This window comes from Rhineura floridana, chromosome 1 (assembly GCF_030035675.1).
Source record: "Rhineura floridana isolate rRhiFlo1 chromosome 1, rRhiFlo1.hap2, whole genome shotgun sequence".
Classification (NCBI taxonomy): domain Eukaryota; kingdom Metazoa; phylum Chordata; class Lepidosauria; order Squamata; family Rhineuridae; genus Rhineura; species Rhineura floridana.
Window position 1 is genome coordinate 121,130,421 of NC_084480.1, and position 21,436 is coordinate 121,151,856.

Genomic DNA, 21,436 nt, shown 5'->3' on the forward strand with positions numbered 1-21,436 from the left:
CTGGGCCCAGTGTGCTTCAACATTTTTATTAACGACTTGGATGAGGAGGTACAAAGCATGCTTATCAAATTTGCAGATGATACAAAACTGGGGGGCATAGCTAATACTGTGGAAGACAGAAACAAAATTGAAAGGGACCTTGATAGGCTGGACCATTGGGCTGAAAACAACAGAATGAAATTCAACAGGGATAAATGCAAAGTTCTACACTTAGGAAAAAGAAACCAAATGCACAGTTATAAGATGGGGGATACTTGGCTCAGCAATGCAACATGTGAGAAGGATCTTGGAATTGTCATTGATCACAAGCTGAATATGAGCCAACAGTGTGATGTGGCTGCAAAAAAGGCAAATACTATATTAGGCTGCATTAACAGAAGTATAGTTTCCAAATCGTGTGAAGTACTAGTTTCCCTCTATTCAACACTGGTTAGGCCTCATCTTGAATACTGCGTCCAGGTCTGGTCTCCGCACTTCAAGAAGGATGCAGACAAACTGGAACGGGTTCAGAGGAGGGCAACAAAGATGATCAGGGGACTGGAAACAAAGCCCTATGAGGAGAGACTGAAAGAACTGGGCATGTTTAGCCTGGAGAAGAGAAGACTGAGGGGAGATATGATAGCACTCTTCAAGTACATGAAAGGTTGTCACATAGAGGAGTGCCAGGATCTCTTCTCGATCACCCCAGAGTGCAGGTCACGGAATAATGGGCTCAAGTTGCAGGAAGCCAGATTTCGACTGGACATCAGGAAAAACTTCCTAACTGTTAGAGCCATACGACAATGGAACCAATTACCTAGAGAGGTAGTGGGCTCTCCGACACTGGAGACATTCAAGAGGCAGCTGGACAGCCACCTGTCGGGAATGTTTTGATTTGGATGCCTGCATTGAGCAGGGGTTGGACTCAATGGCCTTGGAGGCCCCTTCCAACTCTACTATTCTATGATTCTATGACCCCTCTTCCCCCTCAATAAAAGAAAGGGGAAAGACTAGAGGAAATGTTTGTTGGAGGATGGGCAGTGATGTGGGGCACTATATTTTTATGCAGAGATTTCCCCATTTTAGAAATGCCTTCTTTCATAAAATTAAAAGCTGTAACAAAATGAGTAACAAAAATTGGCAACTAACAATTAACTTTTTTCAGATGATACTTCATAGGAAATGCATATATTTATGCGTGCAATCTTCAGGCATGCTAAAATCAGAGTGTTAATTTTCAATGCCTTCATTTTCCCTGTATAATCTAAATCAGTGGTTCTTAACCTTTTCCACTGCCAGCACCCCTTAGATTTCCAAAATTTGTTCTCGTACCCCCTGAGAAAATACAGTTCATTTTTAATTTTAATTTAATTTTATTTTAACATGTGTTTTAGCCTAACTTAACTAAGATAAATGACAGTTTTCCAAAATCTTTGGTTGGGCCTCGCACCCCTAGAAAAAGTGTCTCACACCCGAGGGGTGCATGGACCCCAGGTTAAGAACCACTGATCTAAATAATGAATGGGAATTGTATGCCATTGAGCAGCCATGTCTTAAAGTATTTCCTGGTATTCCAATAAAGACTTGCAAGTAAATATTTGTGTTTGCTTGAACATTTAAGTAAGCACACCTTGAGACACCCGCCCACCCACCTAATATTTTCCCTCAACCACTTTGGGCTATTAGAAAAACTTCAGATACTGATACAGTAGGTAGAATTAACATGACACTTTTTTTAGCTTTCTTTATGAAACTAAGGCACACACACTAAATCAGATCTCCACCAATTTTAGGGGAGTAAAAATGTTTCCAGATTCAATTTTTTTTGGAAAACCCACAATACTGGAGATGGAAGGGGTACAGTAGCCATAGCCAGGGCTGGCACCATGCATGACTAGGCCCTTGGGCAAAAGCCCATCCTGGGCCTGTGGTAATGTAGTCCCAAACCACCCCTAAACAGACGGCTTGGGACTAATAAGTCTGCCCGCTCCACCAAACTCTTGTGTAGTGTGAATGATGTTTGCTTGTATTGCGCATGCCTGCCATCAACCAAGATGGTAGTAGGGCATCAGCCCTTTAGGGAAGCCCGTCACCATTTTGGGTGATGGCAGGCATGTGCGCATAGTGCGCACAGCATTCATACTGACAGAAGAGAAAGGTGGGGCATGCAGGTGGGCTTACTGAAGCTTGTGCTATCTGAATTGGGGAGGCACCTGGGAGCTCCCTCTCCATGATCCACGGCAGGGTTGGGTTACAGGACCCAACACTGCCACAGATCATGGAATGGGAGTGCCACATTCTCACTCTAAGGAGAACCTGGCTACCCACTGGAGCCAGCCCTGACCACAGCATGGAAGACATACCAATAGATTCACTTACACAAAACTAGAGAGATGCATGCACTCTGGGATTTTTCTTTTTTACACTCTTACTGCTTAAGTTTTTCACCTCAGACTTTTTCATTAAGTACTGGTTTCAGTGAAGGGCTGGCCAACAAAAGATCAGGTCCTGCCTTTGAAATGTTTCCTATGCATCTATTTATACATGCCATTAGAGACAATTTTTTCACTTTCCTCTGAAGACTCCTGACCATACATCGAAAATTATAATGCAGAACTATTTTATATGCAAGTTACTAAATTTAAGAAGCACATTGTTCATTGTACAGAATAAATCCATGCACATATTTTTAAGTGTGCTCAACACATGCAAAATCAGACATTAAGATCTTAGACCAAAGCTGCACTTGCGTCAGTTGTCAGATGAAGTTCCATCAACTATGTTGTGAACGAAGCAGGGAGGGAACAGACAAAGGGGAATCCGAAGATGAGGACTTAGACTGGGAACTTGGAGAGGGGGCAGATAGCGGGGTGACCACTCAGAGCAACTCAACCCGACTTGGACAATTCAGCACCCTTCGCTCCTGACCCCCCTGTGTCGCCACTGCCACCACTGCCAGAGCCTTGACCACATGTGCCAGACATTCCCCAACTGAGCAATGCCCTGCTTCCCCCACCCAAACTGTCAGTTAGCAGCCCTCCTCTGTCGGAGTCGGAAGCTGAGATCAAACTGAGTTGAGGAGGAGCTTGTGTGTGCATGTGAGACCGAAGCCCACTTAAGGGGGCTGGGGGTGGAACTCAGTACTGAGTGAACGTCTTAGAGCTGCGAAGACATGCTTAGTCAGAGGTAGTTCAGTGTCAAAGTTCCTAGAAAGCATAGTTAGGTTAATGAGGTGTACAGCTTTTGATGTATCTATAACTCTAATAAAAAGAGAAAAAACCTCAGACACGACTGAGACCGAGTTCTTCAGCTTCGGACAGGACATAAACAGACTGCTGTTTCTTTTTACAGTATGAATGCTAAGTGCTCTGGGTAAGAATTCCAGCAACTGTAATATTTGATATACCACCATGGCAAACCAAAATACAGTATTATGCCACAAAGCTAAATACAATTAAAGTATACCTGGATTCAAATATTAAAGGGAACCCTAAAAGATCCCCTCCATCTCGCAAAGGACAAATTTAGAATTATTTCAGGTAATTTTAGCAATATAGCTCCATTCCTAAAATATCCATAGAAGACTTCACATGCTTCAAGATGGACACAAAAAAAGAGGCGTGCTTCATAACAATATAACTAGTCTCAAGAGACCTAGAAGTTGCAGAGTGTAGAACACTATGCAAGTATTTTGGAAATAGGAGAGTAAACAGTGTGATAGTCTGCACATCTCACAATACTGGTTATGGGACTGAATCGGCCTTGGTTGCCCTGATGGATGACCTTTATCGGGAGAAGGACAGGGGGAGTGCGACCCTGTTATTCTTACTTGATCTCTTAGTGGCTTTTGATACCATTGTCCATGGTAGCCTTCTGGGCTGACTTGGTGAGACGTGTATTGGAGCAACTGTTTTACAGTGGTTCTGATCCAATCTCCAAGGTCATTCTCAAAGAATAGCATTGGGTGATTGTCTTTCGGCCCCATCAGTTGTGCTGACCCTGATTGGAATGGGTAAGATAATTTGTTTCATCCAAGAGTATTTGCAATTGCTGCGCCACAACCCTCTCAATCACCTTCCCTAAGAAGGGGGCATTTGTGACTGGTCAGTAATTGTCGCAGACCAATGGATCCAGGGTGGGCTTTTCAAGAGCGGTTGGATCACCGCCTCTTTCAGGGCAGCTGGAACCACTCCCTCCCTTTACATTGTTTTTTTCAATAAAGTCTGTTCACACATTTCTACTGGGAGGCCTCAAGTGATACATGAACCAGTCCACTTATTTTAATATCCAAAGTAGAAATTAAGAGCCATAACATGGCTCAAGCATTTGGGTTATTCCATGCACTTAATTTAATTTTTATCCTAAGTTTACCTTTAAATGAATCAGGATTCTCCCCCATCCCTACCACTCAGATATGATAGCATGCAACACTTATTTATTGCTGTAGCCCTATACAGGTCTTCATCTGAACATGAGAAGGTTTAAACGTGAAGGGAGCAGTAGTGCATACCCAGTCCCCACCCCACTGGTTTCTGACTACCTCCTGGTCACAAAATACCCCTTTTTAGGAAAAGTGATTAAGACGGTTGTGGCACAGCAATTGCAAGTACTCATGGATGGAACAAATTATCTTGGCCCATTCCAATCTGGGTTCAGGCCTAGTTATGGGACTGAATCAGCCTTGGTAGCTCTGATGGATGACCTTTAATGGGAGGACAGGGGGAATGCGACCCCATTACTGTTACTTGATCTCTCCAAGGCTTTCTAGGCCGACTTGGTGAGATGGGTATCAGAGCCACTGTTCTACAGTGGTTCTGATCCTGTCTCCAGGGTTGGTTTAAGAATATAGCACTGGGTGATTGTCTTTCGGTCCCCTGTCAGTTGTGCTCTGGGGTGCTGCAGGATACCACCTTGTCTCCAATACTGTTTAACATATATATTAATCCTTTGGGAGCAGTTGTTGAGAGATTTGGGGTGAGGCATCAGCAGGATGCTGACAATACCCAGCTCTATTTCTCTGTAACATCTGAATTGGGAGAGACCATGCAAGCCCTGGACCGCTGCCTGGACTAGGTGGTGGGCTGGATGAGGGCCAATAAACTAACTCTGAATCTAGCATGATGAAGTTGCTGTGGGTAGGTGGTTCCTGAGTCTGGATCACAGGTTAATTGCCTGCTTTGGATGAGGTTTTACTCCCTTTGAAAGAGCAGGTTCACAGTCTGGGGGTGCTCTTGGATCCATCTTTGTCACTAGAGACCCAGATAACCTCAGTGGCTAGGAGTGTCTTTTATCAGCAGCTGGTAAGACAGCTGCAGCTGTTCTTGGACTGAACTACTGTTGGAACTGGAATTCATTTGCCTTAAATATTAGACAGGTACAGTCTCTGTTGTCTTTTAAGTGCCTACTGAAGACTGCTATCAAGAATGTGACACTGAATTCATTATTTATTCTGGTAAGTTTTTTTCTTTCTTTCTTCTTCATGGCATATGGTTTGCCCAAGCCAGGGAGCAGCATGAAATGGTTTATTGACAGATTATGTGGATATACCTCATGAATGCATATATTTAGACAGTTATTCTTATTGCAGAATGAAGAGGCTCAATAGCCAAATGTCTTACTTAGTTCTTTTTAACAGCTAATTCATTACACAGCTGATTGTACCCAAACAACTAATTATTTAGGTGTCAAAAAATTTTTAGCAAAACAACCTAAACTTGACACAGATGGTATGTATCAGCTAATCCTCTGGGAAAATAGCAGTTTATTGAAATGAAGCTCGGGAGGTGGGCAGAACACAGCATATTTCAGAGCCATAAATAATTAAAGGATTTTTTTTCTGGAGGACGAGAAAAGAACTGGAAAAAACCCCTTTAAAGTACTTCTTGGATGGTCAAGCATCAGGTATTCAAGCAAAATGCAACAGGGTGCCAAAAGACTTGGTTGTTCAACGAAATATTACACTTCATTATTTTCACAAAGACAGTCAAAGTAAGAAAGGCTTGACAACCCACAACTGATTTTTGGACAGTAAAAAATCCACATGCTAATGCATTTTTGCTAGTGCAAGAATTTGGTTAAGACTTGCTTTCATGAGCTTTAACTGATCAACAGATGGCACAGAAGCTCTTGTGTGCATGAAAGCAGAGCACTGTGGTGAATAGTTTAGGCCACAAAAAGTATGGAAGCCTTCACTTCCATTTTAGACTAACCACAGTTTGTTGTGATGTTCAAACTCGGATAAACTGTGGTTAATGGAAACAAGCCATTTTCAAGCTGGCTTGTTTTTACTAGGCAAGGTTAAAATAAACCACTATCTAGGGCTCAGATGCAATGGTGTAGTTCATCTAAAAGTGGAAGTAGAAGTTTCCAGTCACACACCAAAGTCACACCAAAGGAAGAGGAAAGTGCATGAGCATGAAGCTTGCCATGGCTCATCCTTGTAATGCTCAACCATGGCTTAGTGATATGTGCAAGCTGGGCACACATACAAAACACACTCAGAACACTTTCAGTTAAAGAACTAGGAGCTTCCTGAATAAAGGTTGAAGCTAGACTTATCACAAGAATTAAGGCCACCTTCAAGCTTTAGTCAGGAAGCCCCCCGATCCTTAACTGACTACTCAGAAATAAGCCACATTTAGATCATGTGTGCATAGGATTACAGCCTGAAGTGGCTTTTTTGGGGGGGGGGGTTAGCATGTTCATCACATGTTAAGCTGTAGTATTTGGTGACTGATTTTTCCAACATTATACCTCGGAATGGTGACACATCTGCAATAGGATGCTTGACTGGTTCTGTCGCTGATCTGGTTTTGTAGACAGTCCATAGGCTAAAACTGAATTTATTTAATAAAGATTTTTAAAAATTCTGAATCGCCATTTCAAATGTATTTCTTTTATCTCCCAACATTTATTTTCATATGTGAAATCTTCTGTACAAAGACCCAGGTCTTTCTAACATGAGAAATTGGGGTTCAAATAGGACACGCAGTTTTAAGCATATGCCTACACCAGCAACAATAAGGAAAGGGCTTGACCTCATGTTGGGTCTATGCTCTGTTTGAAAGATAAACATATGAAACAAAAAGCATTTATAAACATACAAGCCTATCTAGAAAAGGCTCCACTGATTGAAAAAAACAATTAAGCCACCCTCTTACATATACCAATTATCCATAAACTTAATCCTAATTCAGAAACCATTATTTTATGATAATACTAAACTGTCTGAGGTTTGTATCAGAGTTAAACATGTGTATTAAATGAGGGAGTAGAAAAGTGAGATTTCAAAGGTTTTTCAGACAGTTCTCTCTGAACAGCCCATCACAAAAACAAGCTCTGTAAGGAGACAGGTTTACAGAGTTTTAAGACTATAATCCTATACTCCCTTACCTGGGAGTAAGTCCCACTGAATGGAACCCTTCTGAACGGGATGAGTGATGGAACTGAGAATAATACAGTTCTTCCAATGGATGGATATAGGAAGTGGCATCCTCCTATGACTGGTCTTGGGACCTATGCTTTTCAACTTGTTCATAAACTATCTAAGGATAAGAAGTAAGGTAGCCATATTTGCTGATGATATTAAATTGTAGGCACATGAGGCCAGCACCCTGCTGAAGCTAAGCAGGGTCAGGACTGGTCAGTGCCTGGATGGGAGACCACCTGGGAACCATATGTAAGCTGCCTTGGGTTTCTATCATGAAAAGAAAGGTGGGGTATAAATGTAATAAATAAATAAACATCAACATCATCATCAACAACAACAATTTCTATCCCATCTTTCCTCCCAGAAGGGGCCCAGGGCAGCAAGCAAAGGACAGAACACTAAAAACATACTTAAAACATTTTGAAAATAAAATTCTTGAAGGTGGATAAAACAAGAAGGGATTGTGGAGAGCTTCAAACGGATCTCTGCAAACCAAGTGAATGGGCAGTAAAATGGCAGTAAAATCAATGTAAACAAGTGTAAAGTAATACATGGTGGAGCAAAAAATTCTGAATTTCATATATAAGCTCAATGGTTCTGAACTGGCAGTGAACGGCCAGGAATAAGACCTTGGGGTTGAAGTGAATAGCTCGATGAAGATGTTGAACTTGTGTGAGGCAGCTGTCAAAAAGGTGAATTCCATGTTAGGGATCATTAGGAAAGGAACTGAACATAAAGCTGCCAATATCATAATGCCATTGTATACATCTGTGATGTGGTCACATTTGGAATATTGTGTACAGTTCTGGTTGCCTCAAAAAGGATATTGTAAAGTTGGAAAAGTTCATAAAAAGGACAACAAAAATGATCAAGAGGATGGAGCAATGCCCCTATGAAGAAAGTTTGCAGCATTTGGGCTTTTTAGTTTAGTTTAGATGAGTAAGAGGAGATAAGCTTTTCTCTTTCTCTCATTACACTAGAACTTGTGGATATCCAATGAAGCGGAATGTTGGAAGATCCAGGATAGATAAAAAAATACTTCTTCACGCAGCGCACAGTGAAGCTATAGAATTTGCTCCCACAAGAGGCAATGATGGCCACCAACTTGGATAGCTTTAAAAAAGATTTAGAAAAGTTCATGGAGGATAAGGCTATCAGTGGTTACTAGCCATGATGACTATGGCAGCGTGCTTCTGAATATTAGTTGCTGGAAATTGCAGGAGGGGAGAATACTCTTGGGCTCAGGTCCTGCTTCTGTGGTTCGCACAGGCATCTGGCTAGCCATTGTGATAACAGGATGCTGGACTAAATGTTCCACTGGACTGGTCCAGCAGGCTCTTCTTATGACCTACAGAACTTGAATACTGGCCTTTTTGTGTATTTTGCCAAACTTGCCCCTCCCAAGGGGCTACTGAGGATTCCCCAACAAGCCTACTCTGTCCTTATCAGCCCTCCTCTTGCATTAAAAAGTCAGTGTGACATGGCACAAATATCCCCATAACACTGGGTAAGAAGAGTGGATCACAATCTTACTACGGAGCAATAATCTTCCTCTTTAGGAAAACGGCCATAGCTCAGTTGTAAAGCATCGATTTTGCATGCAGAAGGTCCCAGGTTCAATCCCTAGCATTTCCAGGCAGGATTGGGAATGTCCTTTGTTTGAAATCCTGGAGAGCTGCTGCCAGTCAGTGTGAACAATTTTGAACTAGGTGGACTAATGGTCTCACTCCGTATGAAGCAGCTTCATATTGTTGCGCGCCTACCAATCTCCAAGCTGTGAGATTTCCAGGGTCCCTGCACTCATCCAGGGTTTGGTTTCCTTTGTGAAGAAGGTCAGCGGAGGCTGTGGTGTCTTATGAAATATGATTTACACACGTTCCAACCTGAGCTTAGGATGGAGGGGTTCAAGGCATCAGCAGTCCAATATCCAGTTTTCCCATCAGTGTTACAGCAGACACCCCAAATGCCATGGTGCAGAGGGCCAGCCTCTCTGCCTGACTCCAGTTCCCAGCAATTCTTGCTCAACACTCCGAACACAAGCCTCTCCTAGCAGCCAGGAGGGGGGGGAAGGCTCTCCTGAAGAGTTTCAATGATAAAAGGGTCTTCCTGGCCCATTCATCAGTTGCTGGGCAACTGATAGACCCATTATCCTACCTGGCCACTCTATTAGGTTAACAAAAGAGACTCATCTGACCAGCCGAGTGAGTTCCTCATTCCAAGGCACAGGATTCCAAATCAGAGGTTGGAAGGGAACCCACAGGAATCATCCGTTCCAACCCCAAATTCATAACACTACCCCCTTCTCTGAAAAAGGTCTGTCCCAGACCTGCAAACAAACAACAAAATAACAGCTTCCACCACAAAGAAGTAACAGGTACAGGTTAGGCAGACATTGAAATATACATCATTAAAAGCATAGTCATAGAAATACAGTTGCATTCCCACACAAGAACAAAAACAGTCAATCCCTTTCAGCAAGTTTTCAAATAACTGCTTTCTCTTTAGGCTTCCTCTTCTTTCTTGGAGCTCCCTGTGACGCCCTTCCCTGGCTCTCCCTGTCAGGTTCCTACCTGCTCGTGGTTACTGCCTGTCACTAGGCACCACCAGGGACTCCACCAGTCTGGACTGTCCTTTTTTATGGTTTCTCTCCCCGCTCTAGCACAGATCTCAACAGATCCCCCTGCTAGGCAGCACCACCAGTCAGGTCCTATAACCAGTATTCCCAGAGACTCTGCCTGAGTCTCTCTATCAGGTTACCTCTGTGACTGAGTGCTTAAGCTGTCCCCAATCCCTTTGATCTTTATATATAAAGCATACGATCCTGGTTTGCTCTGAATACTTGTGGTGTTATATTCTTCCCTTCACCGCTGCCACCAATTGTTACAGTTTCCCTTCAGCCTTGGTAAGCACCTTGCCCTCCCTTCTGGTCTGTATAACCCCAGCCAAGGATCAGGCCTTCGGTAAACCAAATATAGTTTTTATTAAATAACAGAGATAACAAGATTACTTTATAAAGGCACATAAGCATATGGTTTCATCTATTTCTGGTACTTGTCTTAGTATTAATCCGAACTCCACACTCTCCTCACATCCACCAACTCTCCACACAATCTCCTCTCAAAAACCCACCAAAACAACCCACTCACGTCCACCCAGATTTAACTGTCATCCTTCTATTTATACTCTCAGCCATTCTAAACACTCAGCCAATCATCCAGCATTCTACTGCCCATTCACTCCCCCCTCCTCTTTCATTCCACTTACCATGTATCTCCTATACAAACAGCACTTACCATATATACATTAATACAGGAACATCACATTCCCCCCCCCCTTAAAATAACGGCAGAGTATTATTCCTGTTCCAGGATTCATACGCCGCGTTAATAAATAAAACAAGTCTCTCTGGGGAAAATGTCTTTCTTTGTTCCTCCGTCTGGTCACGTCACTGCAGTCCCAGCCACCTGCCTTGACAGTCCATCGGCCAATACATTGTCCTTGCCTTTGATGAACTGGAAGTCCACTTGATAGTCTTGTAGGGCCCAGGACCACCTCTGCAGCATAGTATTATGGTTTTTCATAGTCTGTAACCATAACAAGGCCCGATGATCCATTGTTACCATGAATCTTCGTCCCCACACGTATGGGCGCAACTTATTCAGTCCCCACACGACCGCTAGGCACTCCTTTTAGACCGATGAATAGTTTTTCTCTCTCGGCGTCAGCTTGCGACTCAGATACGCCACTGGATGTCTGGTGCCTTCTTTCTCCTGCAGCAAGACGACTCCCAGCGCGAGGTCTGACGCATCCATAGCCACGATGAATGGTTGCTCATAGTCTGGTGCTATTAGTATAGGTCCTTGGCACAAGGCTTGCTTCAGCAGATCAAAAGCCTTCTGACATTCATCCGTCCATACCACACGCTCAGAACACTTTTTCTTTGTCAATTCATGCAAGGGGGTTGCGATTTCCCCAAAATTTTTCACAAACTTCCTATAAAAACCAGCCACACCTAGAAATGCCCTAACTTGCTTTTTGGTTAAGGGGATAGGCCACGCTTGTATTGCCTCCACCGTGCTCCATAAGGGGGTGATTTTCCCACTCCCCACCTTATGTCCTAAATAGATTACTTCCTTTAGCCCAAACTAGTATTTCTTAGCTTTTATTGTGAGGCCTGCCTTTTTTAATGCCTCTAATACTGTGGTCAGGCGTTGGACATGCTCAGGCACCAACTTGCTAAAAATGGCCATGTCATCGATATAGGCCACTGCAAAACCTGACATGCCTCGCAACACAGTATTGTATTAGCCTCTGAAACGAACTTGGTGAGTTCCTTAGTCCCATGGGTAAGGTCACAAACTCATATAACCCATCTGGTGTACTGAAGGCAGTTTTGGCTCTGGATTGCTCGTCTAGTTCCATTTGCCAAAATCCTTTACAGAGATCTAGTGTAGAGAATGGTTGCTGCCCCCAATAACTCTAACATTGCGTCTATCCTTGGCATAGGATATGCATCTGGGACAGTAATTTTATTGATTAGCCGATAATCAATGCAAAATCTTGTCGTTCCATCTTTTTTCGGAACCAGGACAATACTTGAGGCCCAGGGACTGATAGATTCCCTGATCACTCCTAGTTCCAGCATATCTTCGACCTCCTTTTTGATCTCACTCAAAACTTTCCCATTCACACGGTACGGAACAGATCTGATTGGGGCATGATCTCCAGTATCAATGGAATGTTTGGCTATACTGGTTTGGCCAGGTTTATTGCTAAAGAGATCCCCATAGTTTTTCAAAACTCTCAGAATCTCTTCTCTTACTTCCTCCTGCACCTCCTCTGACCATTCCAATTGATCTACCCCTCCTTTGTCTTTGCTTTCCTGTACCAAATCTGGAAGTTCAGGCCCACTTAAGGTAACTTGCAACACCTTTGCATCCCTGGTATGGTAAGGCTTTAACATATTTACATGAACCACTTTGCTTTTGTTTAATTGGTCTGTGGTGATTACATATGTCACTGTGTCAAGCCTTTCTCTGATGGTATATGGTCCTTCCCAGTTAGCCTGTAATTTGTCATGTTTCCTGGGTATGAATGCCATAACTATATCTCCCACATCATACACACGTTCCCTGGCTATTCTGTCATACCAGTAACTTTGCTTCTCCTGTGCTTGACTCAAATTCTCTTTCACTACTTCCATCATTGATGTTAATTTATTGCGGAATTCCAATACAAAATCTACTACAGATGTTTTGTACTCTCCCAGGGTTCCTTCCCATGAATTTTTTAACAGTTCCAAAGGTCCCCTCACTTTTCTAGTGAACATCAGTTCAAAGGGTGAGAAGCCTGTTGACTCCTGAGGGACTTCTCTGTACGCGAATAAGAAGCACCCCAAACGTTCATCCCAGTCTTGTGGGTGATCTTGAACATAGCTTCTTATCATGCCCTTCAGAACTCCATTAAATCTCTCAGTCAATCCGTTAGTGGCTGGATTGTAAGTGGTGGTCTTTAGATGTTTTAAACCACAACACTTCCACATACATTGCATCACGTCTCCCATGAATACACTGCCTTGATCCGTCAGCACTTCATGAGGGAAACCCAGCCTCATAAAGATTTTTAACAAAGCCTCTGCCACTACAGGGGCTTCTACGGATCTTAATGCTTCCGCGTCTGGGTACCTGGTGGCAAAATCCACCACCACCAATAGATATTTCTTGCCATGCCTTGTGGGTTTGGAAAAAGGGCCCACCAAATCTACTCCCACTCTATAAAAGGGTTGTCCAATTATAGGAAGGGGCTTTAAGGGTGCCTTAGTCTTTACTCCACTTTTTCCCACCTTTTGGCATATACCACAAGATAGACAATGTTGTTTTACATCTTTGGAGATATTTGGCCAATAATAGTGTGCAGCCAATCTCCTCTTGGTCTTTTTTATTCCCAGATGTCCTGCACATGGGACATCGTGGGCTACCTCTAGCAATCTGGTTCTGTATTTGCTAGGTACTATCAATTGCTTCACTGGTTCACATTCATCCTTTCTCTCAGCAGGCATCCACAGTCTATATAAAATCCCATTCTCACACACAATTTGATTCCTCAGTTTGTCAGTGAAAGGAATCTGTTGGGTCAGGGCTTGCTCCTTTATTTGTCTCAAACTTGTATCTTTCTTCAGTTCTTCCCTGAACTGCTCTGTCTCTTCACTAGAGACCACTTGATACAATTTGTCTCTTTCAGCAGGCTTGCTAGGGGTTGCTATGGTGACCCTAGGCTTGAAAACAGATTCCACCCTGTTTTCTTCAGCCTGTGTTAACATGGCTTCTGTTTCTTTGCCAAGTTGCTGTCTGGTCACCACATATATTTTCCCTTGTGCCCCCATAACATCTCTTCCCAGTATCACTGGTTCTTGTTGTTGGACATTAATACCTACTTTATATTTGCCCTCTCGGCCTCTCCACTCCATTTTCACTAGGGCCATAGGCAAGCTTTCTGGTCTACCCCTCACTCCTTGAATAGTCACAGTTTCCTGAGGTAATATTTCCTCAGATTTTATTAAATCTGGCCTCAGTAACGTCTGAGCGGCACCAGTATCAAGCAATGCCCAATAATTTGCCCCTTGAACACACACTTCTTCTCTTAGACTCGAATCCAAGTCTTTTACTTCTGTCCAGTTTATCTGGCAGAACTGAACCTTTTTGGTTAGATCTTTTGGTTCTGTTTTTACTGCCCTTGCCTGAGCAGGATTACTAATGGGGTTGGCAACCTCACATTGAAAACGTAGGTGCCCCGGTCTACCACATTTATAGCATAATTTCTCCTCTGTTTTAGGGTACACAGATCCACTCTGGGGTGTCCTGTGCCCTTCAGATTTTACTGGAGGACTCACTCGCTGTGGTACCACATCCTTTCTGCCACCATTATATGGTCTGGGTTTAAACTCTCTTGATGTTTTCCCCACCCAGCCAGTTCTATTGGAGGCAAAGTGATCTGCCATCTCTGCGGCCTCCTGCACCGATGTAGGGGAACGGTCTTTGACAAGGAGCCTTATTTCTGGTGGTAACTGATGGAATAATTGATCCAGTATCATGAGGCTTTTCACCTCTTCCACTGACTGAGCTTTGGCACTACTCATCCACTTTCCAAATATATCCATCAACTTTGCTCCCAGTTCAACAAAAGACCTCCCTGCTTGGATCTGACAGTTTTGGAATAATTTTCTAAAGTAGTCAGGTCCCAGTCTGAATCTTTTGTATACTGCCTCTTTAAACTCAGCATAAGTGACGGGCTTGTCTGAGGGGAAATATTGGTATACCTCAGCCAATTCCCCTTTGATCAGGTTTGATAAATATTGCATATATTTATCCTCTGGTAGCCCCCACAATTGTGCTGCCTTTTCAAAAGTACTGAGGTAAATTTGTGGATCCTTTCCAGGCTCAAACACTGCAAAGTCTTTTGGTGTAACCTTTATCTTTGTTTCATTTCTGTCCTTTCTTGTTTCATCAGAATGAAACTTCTCTTTCAAATTTTAACTTTTCTACCTGTAATTCAGCATCCACTCTCATTCTCTCAAATTCCAACTCCCTCTGCTTTTCTTTCTCATCCCCCTCACTCCTCAATCTCTCAATTTCCAACTCCCGCTGCTTTTCCTTCTCTGCACCTTCCATCCTCAACTTCTCAGTTTCTAACTCTCGCTGTTTATCTTTTTCCTCAGCCTCCCTCCTCAATCTCTCAACTTCTCAGTTTCTAACTCTCGCTGTTTATCTTTTTCCTCAGCCTCCCATCTTAACTTCTCTCTCAAATACTCTATATAAGCAGGATTGCTTAAGTATCCTTCTGGGGTCTCTTCCCTGACAGGTTGTTTGTGCTGGACAGTTGTAAATCCTATTAGTGCCACCCTCAATTCATCTACCCCTTTACCCTCGTGAGGTAAATTGAATGTTATGCACTTCTCCACCAACTCCTCTCTTTTCATCTTTATGTATTCAGCCATTTTGTTGGAGTTCACACACTCTTTGCCACACACTCTTTGCCAGTCACTCTCACAAGTAATCTTTTTTTTTTGTTATTTCTGTTTGCCACACCACTGTTAGGGATTCTCTAGTATTCGTACCACTGCTACAGCCAACACCTGTGACGTATTCTCCTTTGTTCGTATCCCACCACTACTGCCACCACATGTGACGCCCTTCCCTGGCTCTCCGTCAGGTTCCTACCTGCTCGTGGTTACTGCCTGTCACTAGGCACCACCAGGGACTCCACCAGTCTGGACTGTCCTTTTTTATGGTTTCTCTCCCCGCTCTAGCACAGATCTCAACAGATCCCCCTGCTAGGCAGCACCACCAGTCAGGTCCTATAACCAGTATTCCCAGAGACTCTGCCTGAGTCTCTCTATCAGGTTACCTCTGTGACTGAGTGCTTAAGCTGTCCCCAATCCCTTTGATCTTTATATATAAAGCATACGATCCTGGTTTGCTCTGAATACTTGTGGTGTTATATTCTTCCCTTCACCGCTGCCACCAATTGTTACAGTTTCCCTTCAGCCTTGGTAAGCACCTTGCCCTCCCTTCTGGTCTGTATAACCCCAGCCAAGGATCAGGCCTTCGGTAAACCAAATATAGTTTTTATTAAATAACAGAGATAACAAGATTACTTTATAAAGGCACATAAGCATATGGTTTCATCTATTTCTGGTACTTGTCTTAGTATTAATCCGAACTCCACACTCTCCTCACATCCACCAACTCTCCACACAATCTCCTCTCAAAAACCCACCAAAACAACCCACTCACGTCCACCCAGATTTAACTGTCATCCTTCCATTTATACTCTCAGCCATTCTAAACACTCAGCCAATCATCCAGCATTCTACTGCCCATTCACTCCCCCCTCCTCTTTCATTCCACTTACCATGTATCTCCTATACAAACAGCACTTACCATATATACATTAATACAGGAACATCACATTCCCCCCCCCTTAAAATAACGGCAGAGTATTATTCCTGTTCCAGGATTCATACGCCGCGTTAACAAATAAAACAAGTCTCTCTGGGGAAAATGTCTTTCTTTGTTCCTCCGTCTGGTCACGTCACTGCAGTCCCAGCCACCTGCCTTGACAGTCCATCGGCCAATACATTGTCCTTGCCTTTGATGAACTGGAAGTCCACTTGATAGTCTTGTAGGGCCCAGGACCACCTCTGCAGCATAGTATTATGGTTTTTCATAGTCTGTAACCATAACAAGGCCCGATGATCCATTGTTACCATGAATCTTCGTCCCCACACGTATGGGCGCAACTTATTCAGTCCCCACACGACCGCTAGGCACTCCTTTTAGACCGATGAATAGTTTTTCTCTCTCGGCGTCAGCTTGCGACTCAGATACGCCACTGGATGTCTGGTGCCTTCTTTCTCCTGCAGCAAGACGACTCCCAGCGCGAGGTCTGACGCATCCATAGCCACGATGAATGGTTGCTCATAGTCTGGTGCTATTAGTATAGGTCCTTGGCACAAGGCTTGCTTCAGCAGATCAAAAGCCTTCTGACATTCATCCGTCCATACCACACGCTCAGAACACTTTTTCTTTGTCAATTCATGCAAGGGGGTTGCGATTTCCCCAAAATTTTTCACAAACTTCCTATAAAAACCAGCCACACCTAGAAATGCCCTAACTTGCTTTTTGGTTAAGGGGATAGGCCACGCTTGTATTGCCTCCACCGTGCTCCATAAGGGGGTGATTTTCCCACTCCCCACCTTATGTCCTAAATAGATTACTTCCTTTAGCCCAAACTAGTATTTCTTAGCTTTTATTGTGAGGCCTGCCTTTTTTAATGCCTCTAATACTGTGGTCAGGCGTTGGACATGCTCAGGCACCAACTTGCTAAAAATGGCCATGTCATCGATATAGGCCACTGCAAAACCTGACATGCCTCGCAACACAGTATTGTATTAGCCTCTGAAACGAACTTGGTGAGTTCCTTAGTCCCATGGGTAAGGTCACAAACTCATATAACCCATCTGGTGTACTGAAGGCAGTTTTGGCTCTGGATTGCTCGTCTAGTTCCATTTGCCAAAATCCTTTACAGAGATCTAGTGTAGAGAATGGTTGCTGCCCCCAATAACTCTAACATTGCGTCTATCCTTGGCATAGGATATGCATCTGGGACAGTAATTTTATTGATTAGCCGATAATCAATGCAAAATCTTGTCGTTCCATCTTTTTTCGGAACCAGGACAATACTTGAGGCCCAGGGACTGATAGATTCCCTGATCACTCCTAGTTCCAGCATATCTTCGACCTCCTTTTTGATCTCACTCAAAACTTTCCCATTCACACGGTACGGAACAGATCTGATTGGGGCATGATCTCCAGTATCAATGGAATGTTTGGCTATACTGGTTTGGCCAGGTTTATTGCTAAAGAGATCCCCATAGTTTTTCAAAACTCTCAGAATCTCTTCTCTTACTTCCTCCTGCACCTCCTCTGACCATTCCAATTGATCTACCCCTCCTTTGTCTTTGCTTTCCTGTACCAAATCTGGAAGTTCAGGCCCACTTAAGGTAACTTGCAACACCTTTGCATCCCTGGTATGGTAAGGCTTTAACATATTTACATGAACCACTTTGCTTTTGTTTAATTGGTCTGTGGTGATTACATATGTCACTGTGTCAAGCCTTTCTCTGATGGTATATGGTCCTTCCCAGTTAGCCTGTAATTTGTCATGTTTCCTGGGTATGAATGCCATAACTATATCTCCCACATCATACACACGTTCCCTGGCTATTCTGTCATACCAGTAACTTTGCTTCTCCTGTGCTTGACTCAAATTCTCTTTCACTACTTCCATCATTGATGTTAATTTATTGCGGAATTCCAATACAAAATCTACTACAGATGTTTTGTACTCTCCCAGGGTTCCTTCCCATGAATTTTTTAACAGTTCCAAAGGTCCCCTCACTTTTCTAGTGAACATCAGTTCAAAGGGTGAGAAGCCTGTTGACTCCTGAGGGACTTCTCTGTACGCGAATAAGAAGCACCCCAAACGTTCATCCCAGTCTTGTGGGTGATCTTGAACATAGCTTCTTATCATGCCCTTCAGAACTCCATTAAATCTCTCAGTCAATCCGTTAGTGGCTGGATTGTAAGTGGTGGTCTTTAGATGTTTTAAACCACAACACTTCCACATACATTGCATCACGTCTCCCATGAATACACTGCCTTGATCCGTCAGCACTTCATGAGGGAAACCCAGCCTCATAAAGATTTTTAACAAAGCCTCTGCCACTACAGGGGCTTCTACGGATCTTAATGCTTCCGCGTCTGGGTACCTGGTGGCAAAATCCACCACCACCAATAGATATTTCTTGCCATGCCTTGTGGGTTTGGAAAAAGGGCCCACCAAATCTACTCCCACTCTATAAAAGGGTTGTCCAATTATAGGAAGGGGCTTTAAGGGTGCCTTAGTCTTTACTCCACTTTTTCCCACCTTTTGGCATATACCACAAGATAGACAATGTTGTTTTACATCTTTGGAGATATTTGGCCAATAATAGTGTGCAGCCAATCTCCTCTTGGTCTTTTTTATTCCCAGATGTCCTGCACATGGGACATCGTGGGCTACCTCTAGCAATCTGGTTCTGTATTTGCTAGGTACTATCAATTGCTTCACTGGTTCACATTCATCCTTTCTCTCAGCAGGCATCCACAGTCTATATAAAATCCCATTCTCACACACAATTTGATTCCTCAGTTTGTCAGTGAAAGGAATCTGTTGGGTCAGGGCTTGCTCCTTTATTTGCCTCAAACTTGTATCTTTCTTCAGTTCTTCCCTGAACTGCTCTGTCTCTTCACTAGAGACCACTTGATACAATTTGTCTCTTTCAGCAGGCTTGCTAGGGGTTGCTATGGTGACCCTAGGCTTGAAAACAGATTCCACCCTGTTTTCTTCAGCCTGTGTTAACATGGCTTCTGTTTCTTTGCCAAGTTGCTGTCTGGTCACCACATATATTTTCCCTTGTGCCCCCATAACATCTCTTCCCAGTATCACTGGTTCTTGTTGTTGGACATTAATACCTACTTTATATTTGCCCTCTCGGCCTCTCCACTCCATTTTCACTAGGGCCATAGGCAAGCTTTCTGGTCTACCCCTCACTCCTTGAATAGTCACAGTTTCCTGAGGTAATATTTCCTCAGATTTTATTAAATCTGGCCTCAGTAACGTCTGAGCGGCACCAGTATCAAGCAATGCCCAATAATTTGCCCCTTGAACACACACTTCTTCTCTTAGACTCGAATCCAAGTCTTTTACTTCTGTCCAGTTTATCTGGCAGAACTGAACCTTTTTGGTTAGATCTTTTGGTTCTGTTTTTACTGCCCTTGCCTGAGCAGGATTACTAATGGGGTTGGCAACCTCACATTGAAAACGTAGGTGCCCCGGTCTACCACATTTATAGCATAATTTCTCCTCTGTTTTAGGGTACACAGATCCACTCTGGGGTGTCCTGTGCCCTTCAGATTTTACTGGAGGACTCACTCGCTGTGGTACCACATCCTTTCTGCCACCATTATATGGTCTGGGTTTAAACTCTCTTGATGTTTTCCCCACCCAGCCAGTTCTATTGGAGGCAAAGTGATCTGCCATCTCTGCGGCCTCCTGCACCGATGTAGGGGAACGGTCTTTGACAAGGAGCCTTATTTCTGGTGGTAACTGATGGAATAATTGATCCAGTATCATGAGGCTTTTCACCTCTTCCACTGACTGAGCTTTGGCACTACTCATCCACTTTCCAAATATATCCATCAACTTTGCTCCCAGTTCAACAAAAGACCTCCCTGCTTGGATCTGACAGTTTTGGAATAATTTTCTAAAGTAGTCAGGTCCCAGTCTGAATCTTTTGTATACTGCCTCTTTAAACTCAGCATAAGTGACGGGCTTGTCTGAGGGGAAATATTGGTATACCTCAGCCAATTCCCCTTTGATCAGGTTTGATAAATATTGCATATATTTATCCTCTGGTAGCCCCCACAATTGTGCTGCCTTTTCAAAAGTACTGAGGTAAATTTGTGGATCCTTTCCAGGCTCAAACACTGCAAAGTCTTTTGGTGTAACCTTTATCTTTGTTTCATTTCTGTCCTTTCTTGTTTCATCAGAATGAAACTTCTCTTTCAAATTTTAACTTTTCTACCTGTAATTCAGCATCCACTCTCATTCTCTCAAATTCCAACTCCCTCTGCTTTTCTTTCTCATCCCCCTCACTCCTCAATCTCTCAATTTCCAACTCCCGCTGCTTTTCCTTCTCTGCACCTTCCATCCTCAACTTCTCAGTTTCTAACTCTCGCTGTTTATCTTTTTCCTCAGCCTCCCTCCTCAATCTCTCAACTTCTCAGTTTCTAACTCTCGCTGTTTATCTTTTTCCTCAGCCTCCCATCTTAACTTCTCTCTCAAATACTCTATATAAGCAGGATTGCTTAAGTATCCTTCTGGGGTCTCTTCCCTGACAGGTTGTTTGTGCTGGACAGTTGTAAATCCTATTAGTGCCACCCTCAATTCATCTACCCCTTTACCCTCGTGAGGTAAATTGAATGTTATGCACTTCTCCACCAACTCCTCTCTTTTCATCTTTATGTATTCAGCCATTTTGTTGGAGTTCACACACTCTTTGCCACACACTCTTTGCCAGTCACTCTCACAAGTAATCTTTTTTTTTTGTTATTTCTGTTTGCCACACCACTGTTAGGGATTCTCTAGTATTCGTACCACTGCTACAGCCAACACCTGTGACGTATTCTCCTTTGTTCGTATCCCACCACTACTGCCACCACATGTGACGCCCTTCCCTGGCTCTCCGTCAGGTTCCTACCTGCTCGTGGTTACTGCCTGTCACTAGGCACCACCAGGGACTCCACCAGTCTGGACTGTCCTTTTTTATGGTTTCTCTCCCCGCTCTAGCACAGATCTCAACAGATCCCCCTGCTAGGCAGCACCACCAGTCAGGTCCTATAACCAGTATTCCCAGAGACTCTGCCT

At 43.5% G+C, this 21,436-nt stretch overlaps 1 protein-coding gene across 6 annotated transcripts in view; it reads right to left on the minus strand.

The window, feature by feature from the left end:
• The window catches only part of MLLT3 (MLLT3 super elongation complex subunit), a 237,479-nt gene that overhangs the window by 93,737 nt on the left and 122,306 nt on the right, over positions 1 to 21,436 (minus strand). The window lies entirely within an intron of this gene.